We start from the raw sequence: 10156 nt of genomic DNA on the forward strand, positions 1-10156 counted from the left end.
CTAAATGTCCTTAGAGAGTAAAGAAGTTTAAGCTTAGAAATCTTTACAAGTCAAGATTACCTAAGGATTAATTTTATGTTAATGAGGATGGTGAATTTGATTTCAAAATGGTAGACTTCTTGATTGAAAGTGGTAATGAGGAAGATGATGAAATTGGATTTTTTGCTATTAAAAAAGAGAACCCTAAAAGAAGAAAAAAAGGAGAAAAATAAAATAGTATGAAAAGTTGAAAATAATAAATCTAATTGGATTATAGATAGTGGGTTTTCCCATTATATGACACAAGATATGATCAATTTTTTTGAATTCAATAGTTATGATGGTGGAGTATTTAGAGTTGGAAATAATGCAACATATCACATAAAAGGGAAAGGATCTATTACACTTGATGGAAATACTAGCATTGATGATGTTTACTTTTTGGGTGATTTGAAACATAATCTTTTGAGCATTAGACAACTTGTTGATAAGGGATATCAATTTTGTTCACAAAGAAAACTTGCATTATCAAAGATAAGAATAACACATTGAATGGTACTGGTACAAGAACAAGAGGTAATGTATTTTAGTTGAATCCTACTAAAATTTCATGTTCAATTGCTAAGGTAGATGATAGTTGGCTATGGTGTAAGAGATTTTGTCATATCAACTTTCACAACATTGTGAATGTTAGTACTAAATTTTTTGTTAGAGATTTTCCTAAGATTTTTAGACCTACTAACATGATGTGTAAAGAATGTGTGATGGAGAAATAGAAGAAAAGTTCTTTTTTGAGCATAAAGTATACTACTTCAATAAAATTGGAGATTGTGCACAAAGATTTGAGTGGTCCTACAAAGAATAAAGAATTCTATGGTGAAAGGTATTTTATGATTTCACTAGAATGACGTGGGTTACATATCTTGGAGAAAAATTTGAAGCTTTTGAGAAATTCAAGATATTTAAGAGTAGAGTTGAGAATGAATTTGGGATGAATATTAGATGTTTGAGATCTAATAGAGGATGAGAATTTATTTCAAATGAGTTTAAATTTTTTTGAGAAGATAGTGGTATAAAGAGACAACTTTCAACCCCTAAGAAACTTGAGTAGGATTAGATAGAAGAAAGATGAAACAAATCTGTGATTGAGGCATCAAGACTAATGATGTTGGAAAATAACATGTCACATATATTTTGGAGAGAAGAAATAAATAAATCAATACATACTATGAATAAAGTGTAGATCAAAAAAATCACTGTTAGGACCCCATATAAACTTTGGTTTGGACATGCACCTACTATGAAGTACTTTAGAATCTTTGGAAGTAAATGCTATATTAAGAGAGATGATGACATTAGAAAGTTTGATTCTAGAAGTGATGAAGGTATGTTTCTTGGTTATTCACTAAAAATAAAAGAATATAGATGTTTTAACCAAATATTGAAGACTATTATTAAGAGTGCTAGTGTTAGAGTTGATTTAAAGTCTAGAATTTAGGAAAGGATACTTGATTATAATTTCGATGAAGAGACTAATCCAAGAACAAATAGGAAGAATATTGATGAGGAATTATTTTATGAAATTGACACTAATTTGTAGACTGAAATAAAAAGAGAAGAATAAAGAGAAGAACATATATATGAATCTAGAGAAGAAATTAGGGTTGAGGTAGTGACACTTAATAGGATTGTGGAAAATAATCACCCCATTAGATAGATCATTGGAAGAAAAGACAAAGGAGTTATGACAAGGAACAAGGTACATGAAGAACTATGCTTAATTTCTCAAGTTGAAAGCTCTAAGAGTATGTATGAAGCTTGTAAAGATGATTATTGGATAAAAGATATGAAAGAAAAATTAAGGGTATGTGCAAGATCATGGTGTGCCAAAAAGTGGCAATCTAAAAAATATGCAGTTTTGAAATGCCTCAAAGTATTTCAAAATCTATTCTGAATTTTTTCCAATCCATCCTAATACCAAACCAGAATATTAATACCTTTATAAGGCCTACTATTTCTTTGGATACCAACCTAAATGGTAAACTTTAAAAAATATCCCAAATACATGTTTTTGGTCTATTCTTGTGTATTTTTTACTTCAAACATGTGTCTGATGACTTTTTTTTTCACCCAAATTTGATGAAATGAAAAGGGTTTCTTAAGAATGTTCTTATCATTCTATAAATGTAATGTCTATCAAATTAAGAGTTCAATAAGTAATTATTATTCATTTTCTAATGGATTTATGCATAAAGTGTTGATTGACACACTGACTAAAAACAAAAATAACTTTCAAATGGTATAAAAGTGTTGAAATCCAAAAGATGCATCACATTATATACTTCTTCTACTATAAGGAAAAATAAAATAAAAATTAAATTGTGTAAAGTTTTGAATTAGTTTATATGTTGGTCTGACATAGGAGTTTTTTAATTCTTAAAATACTATAGTAGAAAATTCATAATTAATTATTTATTCAGAATAAAAATACCCTAAAACATGTGTCACATCTAGGCATGAGTCTACTTCTTTTATCTAAAATCTTATTAAAAAATATAACCATTTAATTTTGACTAATTTGGTTAGACAAATGCCTACTTATTTTTGTACTAATGCATTAAATTCAAGATTTTGACCAATCAATTTTTCTTTCTTCAAATAAGACCTAGTAGTTCAGAAACTAAATTTAATTTCCTACAAATTCTTTTCAGAAAACTTTTTGGTTGAAAGTTCATAATAAGTTTAAAGTTGCATGTCAAGTTGACATAACCCTGATTTGTCAATTTTCATTGCCACTTAAGGGCATGGTTTGGTTGACCATGATCCTGCACATATCCTTAAAGCATATTGAAAAGAAGAAGAATTGGAATTGATTCCAAGACCTAAAGATATCAATGTTATTGGAACTAAATAGGTATTCAAAAATGAGATGAATGAATGAGGTGAAGTTGTAAGAAACAAAGAAAAATTAGTATGTAAAGGTTATTCACAGCTCAAGAAGGAATTGATTCCAAAGAAACTTTTGTACATGTTTCTATATTAGATCCCATAAGAATGTTTTTTGCATATGTAGCTAAAAAGAACTTCAAAGTTTATCAAATGGATGCCAAATCAATTTTTCTAAATGGTGAACTAGAAGAAGAGGTGTACATTAAAAAACTTGATCATGGTCTTCCTTTGAAAAATAAAGATGATATGATTTGCAAATTGAAAAAGGAACTATATGGACTGAAACAAGAACATGGATCTTGGTATGCAAGATTGGATGAGTATTTGACAAGTTTGGGATTTGTGAAAGGTGATGTTGATAGTAATTTTTATTTGAGAAAGAATGACAATGGCCTACTAATTGTTGAAGTATTTATGTATGACATAATTTTTAGAGGAAATGATCAAGCAAGTGAGTCATTTTCATAAGAAATGAAACACTAATTTGAGATGAACATGATCAGAGAGATGAAATTCTTCTTTGGATTGCAAATTCTTTAGAACAATAATGACATATTAATATCACAAATGAATTATCTTAAAGATTTGTTGAAAATATTTGAATTGGAAAGTTGTAAACCTATTGGAGCACTTGTGGAAACTATATGTAAGCTATCTAGCAAAGAAAAATATCCTTTTGTTGAATAGAAAAAGTATAGATCTATGATTGGTAGATTGTAGCATTTGACATACACTAGACTTGATATGGCTAATGTAGTTATGTGGAAATATTTTAGGAAAATTCTAAAGAGACAATTTATGTAGTAGTAAAAGGAATTTTTAGATATTTGAATGGAGTGCTTGATTATGGATTATGGTATGATAGGTCACACTTCATTTTTTGTGTATACATTGATGTGTATTGGGCAAGAAGTGTAAATGAAAAAAAGGACTACTGGTGGAGCATTTTTCTTGGGAGGAATATTAGTTTCTTGGCTATGAAAGAAATAAGATTGTATTTATAGTTTATGATAGAAGAAGAGTATGTAGAAGCAACACACAATTGTAATCATGTTATTGGGATTAAAAAAATGTTGAAATACATTGGGATAGAGTTTATTAAATCAGTTATCCTACATTGTGACAACACAAGTGTTGTAAGTATGTCAAAAAATATAGTATTACATTCAAATACAAAGCATATATCTATTAAGTGTCACTTTTTGAGAGAGAAGGTTGTAGAAAAGATAATCTTGGAATATGTAAGCATAGAGGTGCAGATAGAAGATATATTTATGAAACCTTTGGCGAAGGACACATTTAAGTATTTGCGAGGTATGCTTGGGGTTATGCCCCAACATACTTCAGATAAGATGATGCAGAGATTGCATCAACTTAGATGGTAGAAAAGAACAATTTCTTTATTTAGACAAGATGCTTTATGTTTCATCCATGCAAGAGTATATGTGCTTGAGCTAAGTCATTAAGACTCTTGGTATTAGTATCAACATAATGATACATTTTTCTTTGATGTCAATGGGGGAGAGATGATTTATATATTAAAAATATACTTTGATGTGTATATTTGAGGAGAGAGTAGTATCATTATCTTTCAGGGGGAGAGGTGTATTTTTCTGAGATATGGGTTTGATAGATGAAGATGATTTATAGAAAGATGTTGATGTATGGGGGTGATTAACACCTTCCTTATGCATACTGGATACTATATGGTTATGATTTGAACATGAAAAACTCTTTATAACCTATTTGAGACTAAGATATAGGATTACATTCATGAACAACATGAATGGGGGACCAAAGGTAGATGAGGAAGAAGTATATTTGGTATTCTTGGAAATTAGATGGTTTTCATCTATGTTGCTATAAATGCAAAACGGGGAAATTTTTATCATGAATTCTAATGGTAATCCTATGGGGGAGTATCCTATCATTGTTGGTGATTTGATTTAGATCTTATGTCTTGCATGCATGACAGATTTTTTCATTGATGTAAACATAATGTTCATTCTATAAAGATTGGTTGAATGAGAGATTGGCTTCGTGCAACCCAAGGATTGAAGATAAGCCTATGTGCACTTGGGATTATGTTCTAGATTATATCTAGATACTATGGTTAAGAATGTATAGAAAGACAAAGATTGGGTAGAGTTATGCAGATTTTAGTGAAGAAAATTTTTAGATAGCATTTTGGAAATTGAGTATTGTTGTTTGGATTTTATCTCCTACCAGAGATGGAATCTAGTTGAGTGACTAGAAGATTAATTGGTTAATATATTGTTGGTAAAAAAATTCTTCTTCTTCTGATTCTCCTTTTAATTTTCCCAATTTGTAATGAAGAACAACTTTACACAATAGTTGGGAAACTGTTTATGAGAATAACTAGTTTCCCTCTAAATTAAGGTTCAACTCCCTATGTGAATAATGTTCAAGGAATTATGTTTCTCTCTAAACTAACACGGGGTATGCTTTTAACTTGAGAGGAAAAGAGGCAAACCAAATTAAGTCTAAACAAGACTTAATCCAGGCAAGAAAAACTTTCTAATCTATAAACCAAGCAATAGAACTCACAATTCTTATGAATCCATATACTCAGCATTTAATTAACCTACAACAAACATTAACAGAAAAATTAATGAGATGATTAAAGACTTCTAATGAATCTTTCTCTGAATACCCCAAAGCACTTCTTATTGTGGTCAATTCATATTCTCATGACAAAAGAATAAAACATCTTTTCTCTCCTTATATAATTCAAAAAAAGAAAGACACATAGAAGCAATGACTAATTAAATGAAATAGAGAACCATTGACATAAAATCCTCTTTATTGGCTCTGCAATATTAAGTCTGATACATTAATGATTCTTCCCCCCTCCTACTCCAGCTCTCTGATTGTATCTAGAAAAGGCCGAACCCCCCCTTTTGTTTCCCCTTTTTTTTTTAGTTTTTATAAAGGTTACAGTATATGACCTTCATAAGAATGTGAAGTCTTTTGAATTCTAGAATTTGAAAAGCCTATGACCAGCGACTATGAAATTACAACAAAGAGGGACTAATATGACCTTGTCCCTTCATCTGACCTTGCTCAATAAGATGGATGTTGTGCAAGTTTGGTAAATGATGTCGGGTCCCAATTATCTCCTCCAATAACATGAAGATGAGTTGTCAAATAGCTATTTGATGATTTCAATTTGCCAACTTTAATAGCTACACTAGTTGCATCCTTTGCTATGCTTCTAGCCATCCCCACGGCTACCAACTATCCACACCAAAGGAATCTAGTCAAATAATCAACCATGCACAAGGATTGGAAACAAGTTACATGCAACAATCATCAACAATGGTCTCATTATATTTCAGTCCTTCATATTTCTTTGCAATTTTATGACAGTACTCCAAAAATAGCCCAATATGCATTAACTGCACTCGATCATCAAATTTATACTTTGTTCTACAAAGAAATAAGTTATTAAGCTTTTCAACTATCTCCATTTGCATCTATGCCTTTAGTGGACCGCTTCTATGGGAAGGAGGAAGAAATATAGCTCGGTTCATGACAATTATGGCATGTTTGTCTCTTTTTCTTCCTTGAAGTGGACTTAGCATTACCATGAGATTTTTTTATCTCTTTTTGGTACAACATAAGAAATTCTAATGGGTCTTCCACAAACCACCTCTTGATCAAGTTTCAAGGCCATTGCTAAGGATACATCATCACAAAAATCAACATGACCATATCCTTTGAATTCCCCTATTGTCTTGTCCATTCCAAATTGTATAGTAAATATTTCACAATCCTTGAAAGGATTTTTTTACATCATCTTCTATTATATCCGAAGACAAATTTCCAATGTAAGCTCTATTTGAATCATCTACTTTAGTTGGCTCAAAGCCAGTATGCTTATCATTCTTATAACTCTTGACAGTTTTGTACTACTGTATTTTCAAAAATCATCCACCCATGTCTAATCCATCAAGTGCCAAAGCCTATTTTGCAGCAGCTTCAATTTTCATTGCTAGATGCTCTATGTGTTGCTGCTAACTAACTAGTTATAGGAAAGAAGAAATGGTCATTGGGATCTATAACACAGTCAAACTATTTGAAGTGTCCAACTATGTTTTTGGCATCATGAGCATTGATTGCCTTTTACTTTGAAAGAGAATTGAGTATAAAAAACTTGTTCCCACTCAGTACACTCATTGAGAGCTATCAAGAGTTTAAATAATGCGTGACTTTTAATTTCAATCATCATTTTTCTGCTATGTTCTTGAATCGCTGCCAGTGCTTGCCACTTGATAAATAGCTCCAGGTGCTATCTTCGCAGAAACCAACTTACATGAATCCACAAGATGGCTAAGATTCATTCTTTTAATTGCTTCCTTGCACAAGGTCTCTTCACTATTTCTTGTAATTCTAAGAAATGCTTCATGAAACAAATTGCCTTTCTCAAGCATCAGTGTATAGCTTGATCTAGATTTGTGTTGTCACTTAGGTTTGCACCCTTGTCCAAGGCCTAAGCACGAGAACAACCTAGTGAAACATGGAAACAACCTCCAAGCTGTGGGACTTGAACTACGAGGTTGAGTCTCTGGAGAAGGCCGGCTTCCTCTTACTGTCAGGGCGCACCTATCTATTCTCAGAAGGGAAAGGGAGAAAGAGAGCGTTAAAGAAAATCTACCTAGTCTAATCTAAGGCGGTGATGCACCAAAACAGAGTGTTCAGACTCATTCCTGCCCATATATGCACTACAAAACTAGGGTAATATACAAAAGTCATACATCTCCAGAATTATATCGATCAATAGTCACATACAGATCAGAAAACCAACTAAATGACACCAAGAAAAGGAGATTTCACTTGTATATTATCCAATAGGCCAAAGATAGATATAGTATGTGGACCACTAATCTCAATAATCCATCAAAGAGAGGAAAAAGAAGCACATACACATTGACCACTAAAGAGAATGACACAGGATACTATGTAGCTCAGAGACACGGGGATTCTACACTACAAGTCTGCAAGCAGTAGCAGAGAAAACCAGGAAGAGTCGACCCCAAGAATAGATCACAAAATTGCCTTTATAGCTCAGGCATAACTGAAGATTTCTACATTACATTCACTTCTCACCTACTGGCATTAACTTCCACTCTGAGAATCCAATCGGAGATCTGATTGAATCCTAGCTTGCATACCAAGAAATCTCATATCTTTCTGAGAAAGAGCCTGGAGAAGACAAAAACGACACCGCAACATTCCCTGACATGGTAGATGGATCGACCGGATGGATGGAGTGTCATTCTGTGCTTAGCATTCATTCCAAGTTGGTGGTAATCAATCATACCATTGGATTTGTGGCAAAACTTCTGATTTTCCATCATTCATGATTCGTGCATCCATCGAATCAATCAGTCAACAGGCTCGACGAGCCAACTGGGCCATGCAGACCAATCAGACCTTCAATCTCACCACCCTAGAAGTCTCTTTACATCTGACTGGGCATTACCACCCTTTCCATGCGACTGGGCGCTATGTCGCTATCGGAAAAGTCTTCAAAGGTCTCGATAGCACCATAGCGCCTAAAGGTTTCAACTTGACTGTACCACCTTGGCGATCATCTAACCGCAACCGCTTGCTAACTGCCAAGTCAAAAACTGGACCCGCGAGGACACGTGTCCTCCAAGCGCTAACTCGCCATTGTAAAATCCGCGCAGTTCCTCCATGGCGAGATAGCGCCCGCCGCTGATCTCTTTCCAATCTGATGGTTGTAGACTCTCCTTTCTGCGACCCTCCTTCTCTCATGATTCATTGGGCCCACTGATACATGGCGTCTGTTCGTTGTTTTTTCAGTCATCCAACTCTAACTGCATCTGGCGGCATGAAATGCGGCCCTGCCAAGACACGTGGTGCACGGGCGCTATGTCGCCATGTTAAAACCCATGCATATCTGCCATAGCGAGATGGCGCTGACCGTCGATGCAACCAAATCTAATGATCATGAAGACTCGTCATACCTCGTGTTTCCATCCTCCATGTCAATACACCTGGCATCGCCTTACGATACGGCCCCACCTAACACGTGTCACCAGGGCGCGATGTCGCTGTCATAACTCTCGTGCAACTCCACCATAGCACGATGGCACTTACCGTCGATCTAAGACGATTCGACGATGGAGATCATAAACCTTGATTGTGTTAGCCATGCTGATAGAGACTTCGGCCTGGTTACACGCAGCTACTTTTGATTTATCGTCGTGACGTCGGGCTGACAAACTATACATGCGAAGTACCATCACGACCCACCTGTCTGGTCATTCTTCACTGTGATGAACTTTCCATTTGGGCGCTATGTCACCATCGGAAAATGCATTGGTTTTTTGTTGGTGCCATGGTGCCTTGCCGTTCTTTGGAACTTCCAGCCCGTGAAAACCCGTTGCCCACCGCCGAGAGTATTTTCGCCAGGCGCTATGTCGCCATCTGAAATTTTTGGCCGATATGCAATAGCAACATGGTGACCACTGACGTCAAGGAACTTTCTGACCCGCCAAACGCTGAACCCACCAGACACGTGTCAATTAGGTGCGATATCGTTGATACTATCTCCCATGCAACTTTCAATGACGAGATCGCACCGACTGTCGATCCTTCTGAAATCTAACGAAAGAGAAACTTTGGCAGGTGAATGAATGATAACATTTCTGGCGACTCATAGGGGGCATGAGCCTACTCAATGCATAAGACCAGTGCCTACAGAAAACTCCATTGGGCTACAGGGTCGAGAAAAGGACCTAGAAGGCACAAAACTGAGAGCTACAAGAAACCCTAACCCACTTGAGAGGAAACCAAAACATTGAAGACCTTGAAGCTCTAGCTCTATTTTTGTGACTAGAAACAAAGAACAGAACCTCCTCCGCGACCTGAGGCTGTCAAAACTTTGGAAATTGGCGATTCAAAAGAGAAACCCTGTGCACGCGCACTTATTGAAAAACAGGAACAGATAGAAGGAAACTAGATTAACTATGTACATAGATTCACAATCCTTTCAGAAATAGGGCTTCAAATGGATCCCATTGACTGGAATGGGCAGAGTTTCACCGTTAGGTCTGCTCAGTTGGAATGCATTTGGCTGTTTGCAACTAGAGATCAAATAAGGGCCACTCCATAATGGTTCAAATTTGGAGTGCCTTCTTAGTTTTGCTCTGTCTAAGTCCCACTTGAGAACTAAATC

General features: G+C 34.9%; 1 pseudogene; it reads right to left on the reverse strand.

Moving 5' to 3' along the window:
• Positions 1 to 6447: 6447 nt before the first annotated feature.
• LOC149557907 (phragmoplastin interacting protein 1-like) lies at positions 6448 to 9221 on the reverse strand (annotated as a pseudogene).
• Positions 9222 to 10156: the final 935 nt, after the last annotated feature.

This window comes from Cupressus sempervirens, chromosome 5 (genome assembly GCF_028749045.1).
Source record: "Cupressus sempervirens isolate cs-2001-9-10 chromosome 5, ASM2874904v1, whole genome shotgun sequence".
NCBI lineage: Eukaryota > Viridiplantae > Streptophyta > Pinopsida > Cupressales > Cupressaceae > Cupressus > Cupressus sempervirens.